At 36.1% G+C, this 22025-nt stretch overlaps 1 protein-coding gene across 6 annotated transcripts in view; it reads right to left on the bottom strand.

The window, feature by feature from the left end:
* The window catches only part of PEAK1 (pseudopodium enriched atypical kinase 1), a 309648-nt gene that overhangs the window by 134771 nt on the left and 152852 nt on the right, over positions 1–22025 (bottom strand). For 5 of the 6 annotated variants that reach the window (XM_025271482.3, XM_025271476.3, XM_006080702.4 and 2 more), the window contains one exon: positions 16964–17126. The exons of the other annotated variant lie outside the window; for it this stretch is intronic. The gene's annotated coding sequence lies outside the window, so the exon portion shown is untranslated. The remainder of the gene's footprint in view (positions 1–16963; positions 17127–22025) is intronic. 6 annotated transcript variants of the gene reach the window in all.

Below are 22025 nucleotides of genomic sequence, written 5' to 3'. Positions count from 1 at the left end.
TAGGCTCATTGTTGATGTTTATTTCCCTCTGCTAGAATATATATTCCATGAAGATGGGCATTTTTGCCTGTTTTATTCCTGGATGAATTCTCAGTGCCTGGAACCATGCTCAGCACACTGTGAGTACTAAATAAATATCTGTGAGAGAATGAAGTGAATTAGCAGACCAGAGAAACTGAAAGCCAAGTGTCTAGGGAGGCAGGAAGAAGAGGGAAAACAATAAAAATCCTGTCATGCATCAGGTATCAGAACCTGTAGGCAACTGCATGTTGTAGGAATAAAAACAGCAGATTGGTTGAACATATTAATAACTGAGGGTCCAGAGACTCATGCTATTCAAAATGTTCATGATATTCAAAATTACCTGGCATATAAAGAACCCCATAGGAAAAGACAATCAACAGATGCCAGTGTCAAGATGACATAGATGGTAAAGTTACCTGACAAAGACATTTAATTACCCATTAAAAAATACTTGTGAAATACATACAATGGTAAAAACTCTTGAATCAAATGGAAAGTTAGAAAGTCACAGAAAAGAGATAGAAGATATGAAGAAAAACTAAATGGAAATTTTGGAGTTGAAAAATACAACATTTTAAATGGAAAAATCCACTGGGAAGGCTCAATAGCCAATGATAAATGAAAAAGTCAGTGAATTTGAGGATAGTTAATAAAAATTATACAATCTGAATGACAGAAATAAATTTGAGCTAACAAAAAAAGAAAAAGAGGACAGCTCCAGAGACCAAAAACAACCAAACGCCTATCATCAATGTTACTAGAGGCTCAGAAGGAAAGAAAAAAGAGCATGGTGCTACAGGGAACTCAGCCGAGTGCTCTGTGATAACCTAGAGGGTGGGATGGGATGGGAGGTGGGAGGGAGGCTCAGGAGGGCGGGGACATATGTATACTTATGGCTGATTCACATTGTCATATGGCACTGTGAAACCAAAACAACACTGTGAAACAATTATCCTTCATTTAAAAATTTTTAAAAAATTTTTGAATTGTAAAAAAAAAAAAAAAAGAATATGGTGCTAAAAATACAGGAGAAGAAATAATGTCTGAAAATCTCTCAAGTTTGGCAAAAGATACAAAGCTACAGATTTAAAAAGCCCAGTGAACTTAGTAAAGGATAAGCACAAAGATATCTAAACCCAGGATATCATAATCACACCTGATGAAAACTAAGAAACAAAAGTAGAAACTAGCCAAAGAAAAACAATACTTTTAGGGAGTCAACCAGAATGACTTACGATTTCTTACCAGAAACAGCGGAGAATAGTAACAGGAAGTAACACATTATTTTTAAAGCCTTGAAATAACTGAACTATCAACTAAGGATTCTACATTCAACAAAAATGTCCTTCAGGTGTAAAGGTCAGATATAGATGCTTTAGATGAATGAGAACAAGAGAAAAGGTTGCCAGCAGACATGCTTTAAAATAATTGTTTTTTCTGTTGTTCAGAGAGAAGCTATCAGTAGGAAGTTTGGAAGATTAAGAATAAAGAATGAGGAAGAGAAATTGTAAATATCTAGATAAACATAACAGACTATTCTTTCCTCTTGAATTCCTTATGTTTGACATCTGAAAGCAAAAAATTATATGGTCTGATAGAGTTTTCAATGCATGTAGTATAATATATAAGAAACATAACCTAAAAGGGGCAAAGATGAAGTCATTTTTATGGTTATAAGATTTCTACATTTTACTTGAAATAGTAAAATGCTGGTTCTTAGTAGATTGTACAAGTTTAGTATGTACATTGTAATCCTTAAAAGAGTGTCTACAAAGACATAAAGCTAAACACATAATAGGTAAGTTAAACAGAAAAACAGAAAATGTTCAAATTAGTTAGGAAAGAGAAAACAATATTAAAAAAAACAGAGATAACAAACAGAAAATAAATAGTACACCTAAATTCAAATATGTCAATTAGGACTTCCCTAGCTAGGTTTCAACAGTAGTGAAACAAGAACTTCCAGATGTACAAGATGGATTTAGAAAAGGCAGAGGAACCAGAGATCAAATTGCTAACATCCACTGGATCATAGAAAAAGCAAGAGAATTCCAAAAAACATCTAATTCTGCTTCACTGACTACACTAAAGCCTTTGACTGTGTGGATCACAATAAACTGGAAAATTCTGAAAGATGGGAATATCAAACTACCTTACCTGCCTCCTGAGAAATCTGTATGCAGGTCAAGAAGCAACAGAACTGGACATGGAAAAATGGACTGGTTCAAAATTGGGAAAGGAGTACATCAAGGCTGTATATTGCCACCCTGCTTATTTAACTTATAAACAGAGTAAGTACATCATGCAAAATGCCCGGCTGGATGAAGCACAAGCTGGAATCAAGATTGCTGGGAGAAATATCAATAACCTCAGATATGCAGATGACACCACCCTTATGGCAGAAAGTGAAGAGGAACTAAGGAGCCTCCTGATGAAGGTGAAAGAGGTAAGTTAAAAAGTTGGCTTAAAACTTAACATTCAAGAAATGAAGATCATGGCATCCAGTCCTGTCACTTCAAGGCAAATATATTGGGAAATAATGGAAACAGTGACAGACTTTATTTTCTTGGGCTCCAAAATCACTGCAGATGGTGACTGCAACCATGAAATTAAAAGATGCTTGCTCCTTGGAAGAAAAGCTATGACAAACCTAGACAGCATATTAAAAAGCAGAGACATCACTTTGCTGAGAAAGGTCCATCTAGTCAAAGCTATGGTTTTTCCACTAGTCACGTACAGATGTGAAAATTGGACCATAAAGGAGGCTGAGGGACCACGAATTAATGCTTTTGAAGTGTGGTGTTGAAGAAGACTCTTGACAGTCCCTTGGACTGCAAGGAGATCAAACCAGTCAATCCTAGAGGAAATCAACCTTGAATAATCATTGGAAAGACTGATACTGAAGTTGAAATGCCAATACTCTGTCCACCTGATGGAAAGAGCCAACTCATTGGAAAAGACCCTGATGCTGGAAAAGATTAGGGCAGGAGGAAAAGGGGGCAACAGAAGAAAGATGGTTGGATGGCATCACAAACTCAATGGACATGAGTTTGAGCAAACTCTGGGAGATAGTGAAGGACAGGGAAGCTTAGCATGCTTGCAGTCCATGGGGTCACAAAGAGTCAGACATGACTGACTGAACAATAACAAGAGCAACAGGAAGGACTTTCCTGGTGGTACAGTGGATAAAAATCCACCTGCCAATGCAGGGGACACAGGTTTGATTCCTAGTTGGGGAAGATTCCACATGCTGTGCAGTAACTAATCCCATACACCACAACTACTGAGCCTGTACGCTAGAGCCTGTGCTCTGCAACAAGAGAAGCTGCCACAGTTAGAAGCCCATGCACAGCAACTACACAGTAGTCCCCACTCACTGCAACTAGAGAAAGCCCATACACAGTAACCAAGACTCAGTGCAGCCAAAAACAAATAAACAAAATTGAAATATGTCAATTACATTAAATGCAAATAGTATACACATTAAAGAGATTATCAGAATGGATCTGGAAAATCATGACTCAATTATTTGGTATTTACAAGAAACACACTTCAAATATAATTTTACGGGTAGATTAAACTTTTTTTTTTTTTAAGATAGATAGACATGAAGCCACTAATAAACATAAAGCTGGAGTGGTTATACTATCAAAGTAGACTTCAGGGTAAAGACAATTAACAGGAATGAAGAGTAACCTTATATACTAAAAAATGTCAATTCTCCAAGAAGACATAGCAATTTTAAATGTGTATGCACCTAACAAGAGAGATTCAAAATGCATGAAGCAAAAACTGACAGATCTGAAAGGAAAAACAAACAGATAAATTACAATTACATTTGGTAATCTCAGCATTTCTCTCTCAGTAAACAACAGTGAACAAACAGCAATGATACAGAAGACCTAAACAAGGCCATCAACCAACTGATTCTAACTGACATTTATAGATATTTATCCAACAAAGGCAGCATATACATTCTGTTTATATGAAACATTTACCAAGATATACCATATCCTAGGTCATGAAAGAAATCTTAAGAAATTTAAAATAGAAATCGAGAATGTTCCCTGCCCATAAAAAATAGAAATTAAAAACAGAAGGATAATAGGAAAATACCCAAATACCTGGAAACTGTCTAAACAATTTATGATTCAAAGAGGAATACTCAGAAGAAATTAGAAAATATTTTGGGGGACACTTCCCTGGTGGTCCAGAGGTTAAGATTCTGTGTTTTCACTGTAGGGGGCATGGGTTCAACCCCTGATCGGGGAACTAAGATCCCACAGCATGCTGTACACAATGCAGCCAATATGTGTGTGTGTGTACATATATATATATATATATATACACAGAGAGAGAGAGAGAGACTAATATACTTCTAATTAAATCTTTGCAAACATCTTTTCTCCTTAAATTTTGCAGGTGTATATATACATATTTTAAAAATTGTTGATATATATTGCTAAAATGCCCTCAGAAAGATCTTTAAATTTTGACTCAAAACTTCCTTCCTCTGAAAAACTTTCCCTGATTAGCCCTTTCCTATTGGTCCGTCTGTGCAACTATTTGGCCTCATTAAAGTACTACTGTATTTATTGGACCATATAAGCAATTACTGTTTTAATAAGACATTAGGCCTCTAGGCTATCTGCTTACAAAGCACATGATATCTTAGAGGAAATCTAAGTGAGGAAATAATAAACTTATGGGCTATGAAATGGGTAGCAAAATTGACATAAAAAGATGAGTTATTAGAATTAATTAGGTAACACCCCATTTTCCATGAATGAAGCAAATCATTTTTAGGTTTTCCTATTGTTCTGCTTTGTGTGCCTCATAAGAGGCAGTGGCTTCTGGTACAGTTTGCATTGTCTGTGTTATCTTTGGAATTAGCAAAAAAAAAAGTTCAAGCACTGAAAAACTGTATCAAATTCTCCGTATCTTCAAAATTCATATCTGCCCTCCCTAGATTTCTATCATGCCTCCCTTATAAGGCATGAAATTGAAGGCTAACTGATGCCGTGTGGCAGAAAAGTGTAATAATTCAGAAACACTGGCTGTTGTGTTTTATTCCACTTGTGAAATGAAATCACATACATTAAAATAAGAATAAAGTCTCAAATTGTGCATTTTTGGCATCTGACATTATTCACAAACAACTAGCTAGCACTAATCAGGTCCAATATTGTGAATGTTTCATTAAGAAAAAATTTATTAGCTCTGTTAATTATGAATGTCACAGGAAAATCCAGCCTCAAGCACTCTGACTGTTACTATTTGTTTTTAGGAATCATTTGCTGAGAATTGCTTCCCTTAGTTTTATTTCTATGCCTTAATTATACGATCTTAAAACATGGCAGCCCCTTGTATTATACGTTTCCTGCAAATATTAAGCAAATATGCTAAAGCAGGAGCATATTTTACATAACCACACATGTCAGACTAAATGTGAGCCAAGAAAAAGAATGAATGCAACTCATATCTGATTTATATTTGGCAAATACAGAGATATCATAAGCTTCTGGTTTAAATGCCTACATGGTATTTCCATGGCAACTGCATAAACATTTTCCCCATAACACACAGCAAACTTCATTCTTTATATCCCATTATTTATTTTTTCCACTCTCAGGGGAAAGCCTAATTTATTCCCTAGGGAAAATCAATCAATGATTTTCTTAATCAGTGGCATTTGAAGAGTAGGTGGCACAGTTCTTTTTATGGAAAAGCAATTTCCACCAACGCTCTTGTTATGTGACAGAGACTAGGGGAGAATAAAAGTAGTACTTGCTTTTAGGAAAGTGTGAGTACAAGTTGCAATCTTCAAAGAGAGATGAGAATGTGCATTAGAAAATCCACAAAAGGCTGGCCAAAGTGATCACATGCAACTTCAACTTCCCTTTTGTCTGTGCATAGAGTATCACAGAGACTTCTTTACGTTAAAAAAAAAAAAAAAAGAAGGCATTCTTTCATTTCTATAGAGTTTTGGCAGTCTTTAAAAAATTCCTTTGCTGCTTTCCTTGTGTGATAGACATTGTACAGAACTAGAGGCAAGAGAAAGACTGCCCACTTAAAAGTGATGACAGTTCAAAGGAAGAATAAAGGGAAACCACATCAGATTCCTTCACTTTGTCTATTCTTTCAGCCTGAGGTAATTATCATGATTCAAATTGCACCGGATGGAAGAGATCCCTTATTGGATTTTAGCTATCAAATGAACAATTTCCCAAAGTGCTCAGAAGGACAGTGGATCAACGAACATTCTTCAGTGTACTCAGCGCTCAGTGGGTTAGCAAAGGAAGCCCATTCAGGATGAGTGTACATATTACCCAGTCCCTTCCTCTGAGCTTCCCTGGCACCACTATGATAGCACTTATCATGTTCTGTTATTGTTTATATATGAGTCCCTCAAAGGGTCTTTATAATACCCCTCCAATCTAACACAGTTAGACTGCTCTGTGAATAGCAGCATGCTTAATAAGCTAGTGGGTTAAATGAATATTTAGCTATAACATATACATATTTCCTACAATACATAATGCTTCTCACTCAAAAGACTAAACCGTCTTCCAATTATTCCTTCTACCATTTAGATATTTCTATTCTCATGGGAGTTTTATTACTTCATTTCTATACAGTGAATCTCTTACCATCTCCTCTCTTTCATTTATCTTCAAGGCCTATGTTTAGTTATGAGGCAAGGGCTTTTGGTTTTTTTTTGTCTTTGTTTGTACTGTTCCAGTATCATTTGTTGGAAAGATTAATCTTTCTTCATTGGACTGCTTCTTAACCTTGTAAAAAATCAATTGATCATACACACACACACACACACACACACCATCTGCATCTTGTTTCCTTTTAAACATTACCCATGTGAAACTCACCTGTACTCTAGCACTAGTTATACAGTGGCTCATTATTTAACATCAGAGAGTTCTAAAGTACCAGAATGTTTCATGTTTTCCTTTCTATATATGTTAAACCAACAGAAGGAAACAAAAGCTGGGCCTGACTCCAAGAAGAATGAGTTTCTTAGGGAATGAGTGTTTCCTTTCATTTCTACAATTTGGTATTTTTAGATAAGCTCTCCTGTGACCATGTGCCAGAATTGTTAATCTTCAAAATGTACAAGCTGGAATGATAAAAACTAATCCCCCCTCCTCCCTCCGCGCCATTATTCTGTTGCTACTGCTTGGGGACCGTTAATTCAGAATTAAAACACCAGTGAGGTTAGGACTAACTGGCTTGCCTAGTACAAGCATTTGTGCAGATTTCTAGTTTCTCACCCTTTTGAGAAGGTAAGTAACAGAAACAAGGAGCTGCTTTGTATTTATCATGCTCTTCAATTGACACATATGTTTAGTGGTATTCTAGCTGATTGTCATTAACTTAAAACATTTACTGCTAATTACATTTGGTACAAAGAATCAAAGGGTAAAGAATGTGTTCTCAACACCCACAGCAATCCTTTCTTTCACAATAAGATTTCTATCTCTTCCTCTATCATCCCTTATGCCATGGCCAGGTCCTTGGTTAAAGGACTTCTAAGCTCTTTTAGAAGTTCAGATAAACATCCTCTTTCTGGATCGTCTTGTCATGGCATTTTCAGAGGCTAACTCTTCCCACACATCATGACTGACTTCTTACTACCCAGTATTGTTGTCTTGCCAGCAGTACATGTGTGAAGGGAGACTTTCTACCACATGGTATAGTCATTTTTGATCATCTGACTCTACTACAGACTATTTCTGCTACAATGATCTCAGTAGTAAAGAATTAAAAGAGCTAATGTGAGAGATATAAGCCCACAGAAATAACTGTTTTCCCAACAAAAGTCTTTAAAACTACATTTGAAAACCTACAGAATGAAAGAATTACATTCTCCCAAAACATGATGCAGAATTAACTAGAAAACAGTGGTATTTTAGGTATCAAGAAGAGAACACAGGAGGACAAAGTCACAACACAACAGCAAATCCCCACTATTTTTTTTTTTAAGTGAAAGAAGGTTTATCTAAAGAAACATACTCCATAGACAGAGTGTAGGGCATCTTGGAAGGCAGGAGAGGCATGAGAAATCTCTACTATTGACTATAGTATGTTGCCAACTCACCTGTGCTATGTTTTATTTTGAGTTCATATGAAAAAATGCATTTAAATGAATATCACACATCATGAAAGATGGAAAAAGTACATCTAGTATATCATTATTTACATTTCATGTTGTTTATGGGTACATACATAAGAATATATATTCACCAACCTCACAGCATTTTCTCCAGAAAAGGATGACAAGAATAAGATTGGAGAAAGATACAAAGAGGATTTCAATTGTTCCTAAATTGTTTTATTTCTTTAAAAAAAAATGGGAAAATGTTGGCATTCAATTAATTCTTGGTGGTAAGATAACAATGTTTTTAATATTATTCTGAATTTTTCTGAATTCTTACAATTTTTAATAATAAAAAATTTTAAGAGAAATAGAAATAATACCTAGTTACATTTTAGCTTGAAAGTAAAGCAGATTTATAAACAAAGAAAACACAAGGAAGAACCTTCTTTTGTGGAATAGAGTAATATCTGATCAAAATGCATTTTGAACTACATAGTTTGAAAGAATATTTCAAGTGATACTGTAATTTCTGAGAAATACTGGATAAATAGATTTGCCTTCAAGAGCTTCCATTTAATTTTATATCAAGTAAGGATGTCAAAATAAAATACCTTGGATAAACTCTTCAACTTTAAAAGTCTATGTCCTTTTTTCCTGTAAAGGAGGTAAGTATATCTCTGCACATGTTATTCCTTTCGCCTAGAACAGGAATACTCTTTTCCTCTAGCTTGTTCCTTGGCAGTAAAATCCTGTTAACCAGTAACATTCAGCAGTAGGATTCATTTGTGCTTTGGGAAGTCTCTCCTCACCCTTCCCAAACAGAAAAAGCACTGTCACAGCTTTGTCCTCATATTCCCATTAATCTCTGAACACTGCTACTTACATGTTTGTCTGCTCTGTTAGAGAGACAGATGCCGGCACCTGCATCTACTCTTCTTTGTATCCCTGGTACCCTCCATAGTGACATATTTACAGCCAAGAAAGAGATAATATACACAAATCACTTAAACTTAATGTTAGCACAAAGTAAATTTAAATTTGTTATCTATTGCAAATATTATTTTCCCCAAGTAAATATGTAATGAAATGAATGAATGAAGTCAGTATGTAAAATGGCATGAAATCACTCCATCAGTCAGATATGTTGATCGTCCCACTATAAGGTAGAGGTATAACCCAGCTGATCGCTTAATATTCTTTCCAAAAGAATCTGCAGGATCACTTCGAATTTTATGCCCTTTAGTTTAGAAAGCAAGGATAACATAACTTTTCTGGTTCTTCTTTTACTTTTCTTCAAATTACTGGAACCTTGGATCAATGGCTTTTTACAAAGGACATGAAATATTCTTCATAAACAAAATCTCAGAAACATAAGATACGCTAAACCTTGGACTGAAAACTGTTATAAAAAGGGGAACATTTTATCATACACATGTTTGGATAATATGCACTTAGCTGTAACAGTTGATTCAACCCTTGTTCTCAAATAAGGCTGTTTATAGTTCCTATGGTAGAAGAGGGATGATAGTACGATACAATGCAGGGGAGAGAGAACTTGGTAAAAAATAGCCAGCAATCCCTCCCAGGAACCCAAGGAAGTAGGAGGGTAGATCTCAGCACCCCTAATACTTTCTTGGATCAATCTCCCTAGATGTGGCTCATGAAACAGTTGTTAACTGGGAGATTTTTTGAATCAATGGGATTGTCCTGGGAGTCCACCAGCCAGCCATAAGACCTAGAAATGCCCTTGGCAATATTAAAACCAAAGCAGACAACTGCCACCAGATGGGCTGGGGAGGTTGAGGGTAGGGGTAGATCTGGAGCTCAAAGCCGCACCCTCAGAGCTTCTAACCAGGTTCTAGTGTAGCTCACCCTAGTCATTTCATTAATCCACAAGTAGCATAACGTCTATGGGGTTGCACAGAGTTGGACACGACTGAAGTGACTTAGCTGCAGCAGCAGCGGCAGCATAACGTTGCATTTTACAGGACTGAATTTTCTGGACCATACATATTAATTAAAATAGGGTTTTTTTTTAACTTTTTATTTTGAAACAAAAGAGTTATCGGAAGTTGCAAAGATTGTACAGAGAAGCCCCATTTACCCTTGAAAGTTTGCCCCAGTAGTCACATCTTATATAAATATAATACAGTATCAAGACCAGGAAACTGACATGGGTACAATGTATGTATATTCAATGTCATTTCATGACACATGTGGATTACTCTAGCTATCATCACAATTAAGATACAAACTATTCCATCACTGCAAAGACATCCCTTGGTGCTACCTCTTTATAGTCACACCCAACCTTCCCAAATCCATGGCAACAAATGTCTGTTCTCCATCATCATGATTGTGTCATTTTAAGAATGTCATATAAATGGAATCACACACACATCATGTGGCCTTATGTCCTTGAGATCCATCCAAGCTGTGATATGTATCAGTAGATCATTCCTTTTTATTGCTATTATTGTACTCCATAGTATGGATATACCACAGTTTGTTTAGCCATTTACATATTGTAGACATGTTGGCTGGTACAATCCATGGCTATTACAAATAAAGCTGGTATGAACAATAAGGTACATGTTTTTGTGTGAACCTAAGTTCTCACTTTACTGGGTGTAATCCCCAACAGTGGGATTGCTAGGTCATATGGTAAGTGTACATTTTTTAAAATAAACTATCGAATTATTTTCCAGTGTCTGTTCTGTTTTATATTCCTACTAGTAATAATATGAAAGATCTAGTTACTTTGTATCCTCATCAGTATTAAGCATTGTTATTATTTTTTATTTTGGCTATTCTAACAGGTATACAGTGATAACTCATCATGGCATTAATTTTCATTTCCCTAATAGCAGGTGATATTGAATATCTTCAATGCGCTTCTCTGCCAATGCTATTAAGAGTATATCCTCTTTGGTGAAGTAGTTCATGTCTTTTGCCCATTTTTGAATTGATTGTTTTAACTGTTGAGTTTTGCGGGTCCTTAAGTATTCTACGTATGACTTTTGTCTTCTCATTCTTTTAACGAGGTCTTCTACAGAGCACGAGTTTTAAATTTTGATCAAGTCTGACTTATCCATTTTTCTTTCTTTTATGGTTGTGCTTTGCTGTCCTAACTATTCTTCACTAACCTCCAGATCCTAAAGATTTTCTCACAGGGAGCCCATCCTGGTGCTCTGTGATGACCTAGAGGGATGGGATGGAGGAGGAGAGGGATAAACTCAAGAGGGAGGTGATATATGCATAATTATAGCTGATTTGTGTTGTATGGCAGAAACCAACACAATATTGTAAAGCAATTTCCCCCCAATTAAAAACAAAAAAACAAAAAAAGATTTTCTCCTACATAAAACTTCTAAAAAGTTTTCTAGTTTTACATTTAAATCTATGATTCACTTTAAGTTAATTTTTGTATAAGGTGAGAATTTAGGCTGAGAATTTAGGTGAGAATTAGGCTTTTTTTTTCTTTTCTATGAATTTTCAATTGTGCTCAGTTGCTCAGTCATGTCCAACTCTTTGCAGCCCCATGGACTGTAGCCCACAAGGCTCCTCTGCCTATGGAATTTTCTAGGCAAGAATACTGGAGTGGGGTGCCATTTCCTACTAAAGGAGATCTTTCTGACCCAGGGATGAACCCGCCTCTCTTGTGTCTCCTGTATAAGACAGGAGGATTCTTTACCACTAGCACCATGTTGCTCCTGCATTATTTGATAAAAAGACAGTCCATTCTCCATTGAATTGCCTTTACACTTTCATTAAAAAAAAAATCAGCCAGCTATACTTGTGTGGGGCTATTTCTGGGTTATCTATTCTGTTACTGATTTATATGTCTATCCTACTGCTAATACCAGTCTTGAGTACTGTGGCCATATAAATTTTGCAATCGGGTAGAGTGGTTCCTTCCATTTTCCTTCTTTTTCAAAGTCATTTTAGCTGTTCAAATTTCTTTGCCTTTCCACATAAATTTAAAAAATTTTGCCAGGATTTTAGGAGTTGACTTAAGCCTATACATCAATTTACAGAGAACTGATTTATGCTTTATTGACTATGCCAAAGCCATTGACTGTGTGGATCACAATAAACTGTGGAAAATTCTTCAAGAGATGGGAATGCCAGACCACCTGAACTGCCTCTTGAGAAACCTATATGCTGGTCAGGAAGCAACAGTTAGAACTGGACATGGAAAAACAGACTGGTTCCAAATAGGAAAAGGAGAACGTACGTCAAGGCTGTATATCGTCACCCTGGGTATTTAACTTCTATGCAGAGTACATCATGAGAAACGCTGGGCTGGAAAAAGCACAAGCTGGAATAAAGATTGCTGGAAGAAATTTCAATAACCTCAGATATGCAGATGACACCACCCTGATGGCAGAAAGTGAAGAGGAACTAAAAAGCCTCTTGAAAGTGAAAGAGGAGAGTGAAAAAGTTGGCTTAAAGCTCAACATTCAGAAAACGAAGACCATGGCATCTGGTCCCATCACTTCATGGGAAATAGATGGGGAAACAGTGGAAACAGTGTCAGACTTTAATTTTTTGGGCTCCAAAATCACTGCAGATGGTGATTGCAGCCATGAAATTAAAAGATGCTTACTCCTTGGAAGGAAAGTTATGACCAACCTAGACAGCATATTAAAAAGCAGAGACATTACTCTGCCACAAAGATCTGTCTAGTCAAGGCTATGGTTTTTCCTGTGGTCATGTATGGATGTGAGAGTTAGACTGTGAGCACCGAAGAATTGATGTTTTTGAACTGTGTGGTGTTGGAGAAAACTCTTGCGAGTCCCTTGGACTGCAAGAAGATCCAACCAGTCCATTCTAAAGGAGGTAAGTCCTGGGTGTTCATTGGAAGGACTGATGCTGAAGCTGAAACTCCAATACTTTGGCTATCTCATGTGAAGAGTTGACTTATTGGAAAAGACACTGATGCTGGGAGGGATTGGGGGCAGGAGGAGAAGGGGACGACGGAGGATGAGATGGCTGGATGGCATCACTGACTCAATGCGTGAGTCTGAGTGAACTCCAGGAGTTGGTGATGGACAGGGACGCCTGGCGTGCTGTGATTCATGGGGTTGCAAAGAGTCGGACACGACTGAGCGACTGATCTGATCTGATCTGATATATGAATTTAACAGAAAATGTATGCCAGTACTATATTGAAATAGATAACCAACAAGGATGTACTATAGCACAGGAAACTCTGATCAATATTCTGTAATAACATAAATGGGAAAATAACCTGAAAAAGAACAGATACATGTATATGTGTAACTGAATCACTTTGCTGTACACCTGAAATTATACTGTTAATAAACTATGCTCCAATATAAAATAAAAATTCAAGATGAACTGGTCTCCAAATTCACTACTATTTTTGTTTTTAGTAACAATATCAGTTACTGAGACTGAAAAACAATGAAGAATTTTCTTAGGATAAAGAGAAAGGCACATAAGACTTTAAGGGAGGACAGCTGAGTAACAGGCCAGTTTTGCATTTTTTCCTCAGCCATTTTTCCCTTCTCTGTCCTCTGTCTCTAATCTCAGATAAATGTGGGTCTAATGATATCATCTTCAAGTATCTTTTCTATTAAATAATAACTACTACTTTAAGAACATAATCAGAACAGTGAGAAATCACTGACAGAATAAAATTGATGTTGCAAAAGAAAAACAGTATCTTAAGGGAACATAGTTTCACAAAACTGAAATGAGAATGCTGCTAATAATAAGACCTCTCCTTATCTGCCACTGGGTAAATAAAAATTTTAACAAGTTGAAGTTTTGAAGTATTGAATGTTTATAAACTAGAATAAACTCCTGGTTAAACTCCTGGTTAAGAGTTTAGGTTATGGAGCTGACTCTACGTTGAACTAGCAACTTGATGCAGGGCAATTTAAATAACTTCCCTGAGAATGTGTTTCCTCAAATGTAAGATGGAGATATTTAGTAATATGACCTATGTCAAATAGAGTGGTGAAGCCTCAGATAATGCATATTAAACACTAATCCCAATGCTTCACGTATAGTAATCACTCAGTACACATTAATTACTATTATGTTAAATTCCTATTTGTCTGGGCAAATTATAGCTAGGCTTCCCTCCATAAGGAGAGTTTTCCTAAATGGAGCCTATTAAGCTTTATGAGTTTAAGATCCTTTATAGATACATTATTTGCAGTGGTCTTACCATCTGCAAGAATATACTCTATTCCCAAGAATCATAATTTTAAGCTAATGAACTTGGATAAAACTGGGTGTTCGATTCAACTTTAACATAGCTAGAACATCATCTTTTAAATTTTAGCCTATTCAGGGTGTCCATGATAGTTTGTACAGTTAGAAATGAGAGTTTCTAATTTAGAAATTCTGTCAGCTGCACAGTCAGAAGCCTGATTCCATTCCCTCATCAAAAGCCACAATAGATTTGGGATTCTGGAGGCACTCAGCTTAGATGGGACCAGAAAAAATAAGTAATATGTAATCAGGTAGTCTCATGCATGTGAATTACATGACTTCTGAATTGGACTTGATGGGAAAATAAAGGCAATATTTTTATTTTGCCTTCCCTGGTGTCTCAGACGGTAAAGCGTCTGCCTACAATGCGGGAGACCTGGGTTTGATCCCTGGGTCAGGAAGATCCCCTGGAGAAGGAAATGGCAACCTACTCCAGTATTCTTGCCTGGAAAATCCCATGGACGGAGGAGCTTGGTTGGCTACTGTCCATGGGGTTGCAAAAAGTTGAACACGACTGAGCGACTTCATTATCACTAGAGAGGTCAAGTTCTAATTTAATTTGATCCTTGTTAATATTATAACCCTAAAAAACAAATTTGGTAGTGAAAAAAGTGGAAATTAATGATTAGAAAAAGCCACTCCCTGTGGATTTCAATGATCCTATCCATGGTTACCAAAAATCACTGTGAAAGGGAGTGTTAGTCGCTCAGTTGTATCCGACTCTTTGTGACCCCATGGACTGTACCCCAGCAGGCTCCTCTGTCCACGGAATTCTCCAGGCATGAATACTGGAATGGGTTGCCATTTCCTTCTCTAGTGAATTTTCTCCACCCAGGGATCAAGCTCAGGTCTCCTGGATTATAGGCAGATTCATGACCATCTGAGCCACCAGGGAAGCCCTCCAAATCACTGAGAGATGAATTTAAACGGAAATAAATGTTTGGTAAGGAGTGGTAAATGTATCACAATAAAAATTTTGACAATATTGTTTGTTTTGGGTTCATTAATGAAGCTGTGGTTATACGAGGTTATAGAATCAGATACAATCAAATGGATAAAGAAAACTTAGATCATTAGTGGAGAAGACATGGAAGTTTGCTGACATTCTTTTTTCTTTTAGCTGTACCACGTGGCTTGCGGGATCTTGGGTCCTTGACCAGGGATAGAACCCAGGCCCAGGGCAGTGAAAGTGCTGAGTCCTAAGCACTGGACCTCCAGGGAATTCCCCAGTGACTTTGTATGTACTATTTTTTTGCAAACTGGATATTCAGCACTTAAGTTTTGCTATGTTTTAAAAGTTACTTTCTTCAACTTTGTATAATTTTTTAATAGTTGAGGACTAGAAAGAATTTGTTCAATATTTTAAAAATGCTAAATGCTGGGAGATAGTGACAAGCATATGGAAATTCCTAACTATGCCATAAGTAGAAGTTTAACCAATAATTGGATAATTAAAAAGAAAAAAATCAATGTTAAGGTATTTCCTATCCAGGTTAATGTTAGTACAGGGAACATTCCTTACATACTACTTATCCTGGGTTACACTTACCAATATAAATCATTTTCCTGAAATAATAGGTCCTACATTCCTTAGAATCATTAGGATTAGTCATTGATTAGGACTGTATTTGATTTTTCACATGTTCTGATTTCAAAGTAAGGACCTAGTTTTACTCAACTGCATTCATTCACTACCAAGACACAATGACTCAAGTAAACAAACGGTTATCCCTCAAAACCAAATTAATAGACTTTTCCAATGAATAAAAGTTCTAATTGTTCACTAGGATGCCATTAAAGTTGCAAACATTTGAGTTTTTACAAAACATGTGTTGAAACAATTTTGGCCTAAGATCAAGTAGATTTGAGAAGACTGACAAAGAATTTTAAGTCTTTCTATAATTGCTTTCCACTCTACTTAAAATGTAACAATCACTGTGATTTCACAATAAGAAATAATTCTATAATTTTTTCAAACTTCTCTCTCCTTTTCCATTTTGGATCCTTGTGTCTTTTTTTTTTTTTAATGACAGAATACTTAAAAGCTGGTGTCTTTTATAACCCTAAATTCCTGAGAAGGAGGGGGAGAGGATAAAATAAAGATTAAATTAAAATAAGATGTCAGATATGAGAGGAAAAAGATCAAGAGACCAGATGTCACATAAGGAAACTAAAAAAACAATATGAAATAAAGTTCAGAAAATAGGATTATAAAACACTTTCACATGTGATAGAATACTACCATTTATGTTGCCCAAGTTGCTTTTATGAAAGGAAAAAATATTTGGCAAAGGACAGACCTGTAAGTATACTAATACTATGCCATATTCTTACTCAAATAGGCTTATCTGTTTCTATGTTAAGAAGTTGATAACCTGGGGGAAAAAACAACAATTCTTTTGGCTAATATCAGAGCCAAGCATTAAAAGAGAAAATAAAATCCTAACTATGCTAAATAAGTTATAAAATTATCAGCTATCTGCACTTTGCTATTTGTTAAGGTAAATATTTAAAGTTAAAAAAAAATCCTTTCAAGTGATCTAAAGTTCTAGGTGGAAACATAAGAATTCTGGTTACCATTTAAATTTGAAGTACTTCATCCATTTCGGTGACAAAGGTGGTTTTAGCAGCTATAATTACATTCCTTTAAATCTCAAAGTGCTTTGGGTCCTTCCAAGATGAATGAATGTCCTTTCTTCCTTGCCTCTCATTCCTTATTTTCTGAAGATAGTGGTGTTTACTGCAAGAGAACAGCACAAAATAGAGCTAAACTGGAGAAGTAAACTAGTTTTAAATATATTGGACATTTTCTTTCATTTAGGATATTCTTAATTTTACCCTTACTCAATAGTTAAAATTCGACTTATTTGTTTAAGAAGTAACTTCCTTACTTAGGAAGTGACATGGATAGAATCTTACACACTCAAGAACTATCCATGACATACCCAAGAATGAAGCAACTTGTATGAATCAAACTAGTACTGATGCATTTGAAGCTTTCTAAGACTTCATTTGATTGTCTTCATATACTTCTATTTTGGGCTACAAATAAAAGAATATGAAACATAAAATCTACTTCACCTTCATAAAAATTCAATTCTAAGTAACAATATCCAACTTTGATACAGCCTCTCTCAAATATGAAAGTATTTATCTCCAATTACAAAAATTTCTCTAGCCACGTTACAGTTTTACTTTAGGTTTAAGTATAAAATATATTTATAATTTGGCATACAAAATATCACTTAAGATTAAAATAATAAATCCCTATCTATTTCTGACTCTTGAGCACTAATTACATGTATGTTTAAACAGGCTCAACCCCTCATTTGCTTTTTCTATAACACTAAATACAAGGAAAATAACTAGAAGAGTTAAGAAAGAAAAAGATAATGTGAAAACTTTTAAATGATTCCAGATTGAGCTTACATACTGTAGAATTGAACCTTTCAAGAGATTTTAATACAACAGAGGCACATTTTAAAAAAGGACACTTTTGTGCAACATCAAACAATATCTAACTCTAACTGGGTTATTCATGATGAAAACAATATCCAATATTCTTACAGTGTTTATATCTATCACTTCAAGTGGTGTATAACAATGATGAGTGTCATGTAGGAGAAATATTACCAAGAAATTACCAAAAAATTACCAAGAAATATACATATATCACTAAAGTCATGTCCGACTTTCCACAACCCCATGAACTGCAAGATGCCAGCCTCCTCTTTCACTATTTACCAGTTTGCTCAAAGCCCAGTATCACAAAAACAATGGCAAAATCAGTTATTCTTTTTTCCACTATGAGTTTTTAAAGAAGAAAAATGCAATCAATGCCTATTTTATTTTGAAATTTGAATATGAAAAGAAATTGAACTTACAGACATACAAATAGTGATAACCTAGAAAAGTACTTTGTGAGAGAGAAGTTAAGTGATTTCCCATGGGTAAGTGTTGGTTAGTGACAAAACTGAAATGAGAACCTACATCGCCTTACTCTTTCCTAATGCAGTGATCTATTATCCTCTTATAATCTACCCTGCATTCCTAGGAATAGTCTTTTTCTGAATGCTTTATTCTGATGTGTTTGGTAGAACTCAAACTTCAAATTTGAAATATCCCCTCAAAAACTTCTCATGTCTGCTATAACCTTCCACTAGGCCCTATGGAGTCTCCTCCACATGTGAACTTAAGTAATCAGCCAAAGATTTGAAAGGAAAAACATGCTAATTTTGAGGGTGCCTACTCTGTGCCTCTCTCCTTTCTAGGGATGTTCACCACTGAATTCCAGAACAACTGGTATGAGTTGAATAGGGTTGTACGTTAGATGATAGTAACCAATCAACCAATTGTAGGTTGTAGGTTAGATGGTAGTAACCAAACAACCAACTGAATTCCTGATTGTGATTATTTTATCCTGATCATGTGGCAGAACCTCTAGAGTATTCAGTGGTGATGCAGTATAACGTCAGCAACTTACTCTCAAGTGATTCAGGAAAAATTATCTGTATCATTCTTACAATTTGCATATAACTTTGATATTATAATATAAAAAGAAAAAAATTAATATATCAGTACATCAGTCACATTTCCAAAATGTCTTCTGTGGAAGTCTGATATAGCTAAATGCTTAAAGAAAAAGTAGTTCTATATAGTGAAATAAATTTGGGTAAAGTTACTCATATTCCTTCTTGGTGATTCACTATACATGTTACCCTATCAGATATTCCTACAAATCACACCTTAGGCATCCTTTCATTTATTCATCCTTCCAACCACATAAATTATACTTAAGGCCTACTATATGAAAGGAAATGTTCTAAGTAGTAGAGATAGACAGACAATAGAGAAGGCAAGATCTCTCCTCTCAGAGAGCCAACATTTTAATACAGAAAGAGACAAGTCAGTAAATGAACAAACTAATTTCAGATGGTGATAAATACATCAAAGAAAATAAAACTGGATGTTAGAGGCTGGGAAGGTGGAGGTGCTGTTTGAGACAGTGTATAAAGGAAGGGCCTCAGGAGACATGATCCCCAGGATAAAATGAGCCAGACATGGAAAAATTTAGGAGGCGAATTTTCCAGACATAGGAAGACATACATGTTGTAAGACAGGAATAAGCTTATAATGCTCATGGGAAAAAGCTTCTAAATTATCAAAATAATGAAATAGGAATTTTTGAGAAAAATCTCTTAAGTACCATATCCCTCAAAACACATGTGAAAATTGGCCATATTCTAAAACTATTGACTCCTATGTAACAACAACAATAAAATAACAATTAGTAAAAATTCTTAACCTATTTTTTTTTTAACTAACCACATGAATTCTCTTTGGAAGACAATTTTCTATTACTTCAAAGCTTCTTTCAGAACCAATTCTTATTTTATAATTGAGTAAAAAGATTATTCTCTCTTTGCATGGAAAATGAAATGAATTGCCTGCTTTCCCCTCCCCTGGATGATGTACCAGAGTGTTGGGAAAACTTCATGAAGACATGTAGACATGAAAAGTATTCCCTGAATGTATATAGAGCTATGTTACTACGCACTCACTGAGGCAACAGCAGCATATACCTAAATTCTCTTTTAGAACTTTGACAGCACTGGATTTTGCACATTGCTAAAGAACAACTTCAATTATAAACCTTAATGAAGGAAAATACTCTTAATCATTCACAGGATTCCCTGGTGGCTCAGACAGTAAAGAATCTGTGTGCAATGCAGGAGACCCATGTTTGATCCCTCGGTCGCAAAGATCCCCTGGAGAAGGAAATGGCTACCCACTCTGGTATTCTTGCCTAGAGAATCCTATGGACAGAGAAGCCTGACAGTCCATAGGGTCGCAAAGAATCAGACACAACTGAGCGACCGTTACTTCTGCTTTCAATCATTCAAGGGATAATTGTATATATAAAACCGAAAAAAAATCATACACTGCATGTATCAATACTGCTGTACATATTAGAAAAACTCTGAGTAGTCCAAGAGGCGAATGGACCAGCATGCTAAGCTACATTAGGTGGAAAAAAGAGATTATGCTTTAAAATGTATTTTGCGTTCTAACTGGCTAACAGGGATATGTGGAAGACAATACAGAAGCAAAGGTAATGAAGGGAAAAGTACATTCTCAAAACTATGAAGTAAGAAGAAAAATCCCTAGATCTTGAGGAGGGAAAATGACTAGACCATTCAGGTATGACCTAAATCAAATCCCTAACGATTATACAGTGGAAGTGAGAAATAGATTTAAGGAATTAGATCTGAGAAACAGAGTGCCTGGTGAACTATGGATGGAGGTTCATGACACTGTACAGGAGACAGAGAGCAAGACCATCCCCAAGAAAAAGAAATGCAAAAAAGCAAACTGGCTGTCTGAGGAGGCCTTACAAATAGCTGTGAAAAGAAGAGAAGCCAAAAGCAAAGGAGAAAAGGAAAGATATACCCATTTGAATGCAGAGTTCCAAAGAATAGCAAGGAGAAATAAGAAAGCCTTCCTCAGTGATCAATGCAAAGAAATAGAGGAAAACAATAGAATGGGAAAGACTAGAGATCTCGTCAAGAAAATTAGAGACACCAAGGGAACATTTCATGCAAAGATGGGCACAATAAAGGACAGAAATGGTATGGACCTAACAGAAGCAGAAGATATTAAGAAGAGGTGGCAAGAATACACAGAAGAACTATACAAAAAAGATCTTCAAGACCAAGATAATCACGATGGTGTGATCAATCACCTAGGGCCAGACATCCTGGAATGTGTAGTCAAGCGGGCCTTAGGAAGCATCACTATGAACAAAGCTAGTGGAGGGGATGGAATTCCAGTTGAGCTATTTCAAATCCTGAAAGATGATGCTGTGAAAGTGCTGCACTCAATATGCCAGCAAATTTGGAAAACTCAGCAGTGGCCACAGGACTGGAAAAGGTGTTTTCATTCTAATCCCAAAGAAAGACAATGCCAAAGAACGCTCAAACTACCACACAATTGCACTCATCACACACGCTAGCAAAGTTATGTTCAAAATTCTCCAAGCCAGGCTTCAACAATATGAACTGTGAACTTCCAGATGTTCAACCTGGTTTTAGAAAAGGCAGAGGAACCAGAGATCAAACTGCAAATATCCGCTGGATCATCGAAAAAGCAAGAGAGTTCCAGAAAAACATCTATTTCTGCATTATTGACTATGCCAAAGCCTTTGACTGTGTGGATCACAATCAACTGTGGAAAATTCTGAAAGAGATGGGAATACTAGGTCACCTGACCTGCCTCCTGAGAAATCTATATGCAGGTCAGGAAGCAATAGAACTGGACATGGAACAACAGATTGGTTCCAAATAGGAAAAGGAGTATGTCAAGGCTGTATACTGTCACCCTGCTTATTTAACTTATATGCAGAGTACATCATGTGAAATGCTGTGCAGGATGAAGCACAAGCTGGAATCAAGATTGCTGGGAGAAATATCAATAACCTCAGATATGCAGATGACACCACCCTTATGGCAGAAAGTGAAGAAGAACTAAAGAGCCTCTCAATGAAAGTGAAAGAGGAGAGTAAAAAAGTTGGCTTAAAGCTCAACATTCAGAAAACGAAGATCATGGCATCTGGTCCCATCACTTCATGGCAAATAGATGG

This window comes from Bubalus bubalis, chromosome 20 (genome assembly GCF_019923935.1).
Source record: "Bubalus bubalis isolate 160015118507 breed Murrah chromosome 20, NDDB_SH_1, whole genome shotgun sequence".
NCBI classification, from domain to species: Eukaryota; Metazoa; Chordata; class Mammalia; order Artiodactyla; family Bovidae; genus Bubalus; species Bubalus bubalis.
Note: the sequence above shows the minus strand (reverse complement) of the source record. Positions and strands in the feature narration are given on the sequence as shown.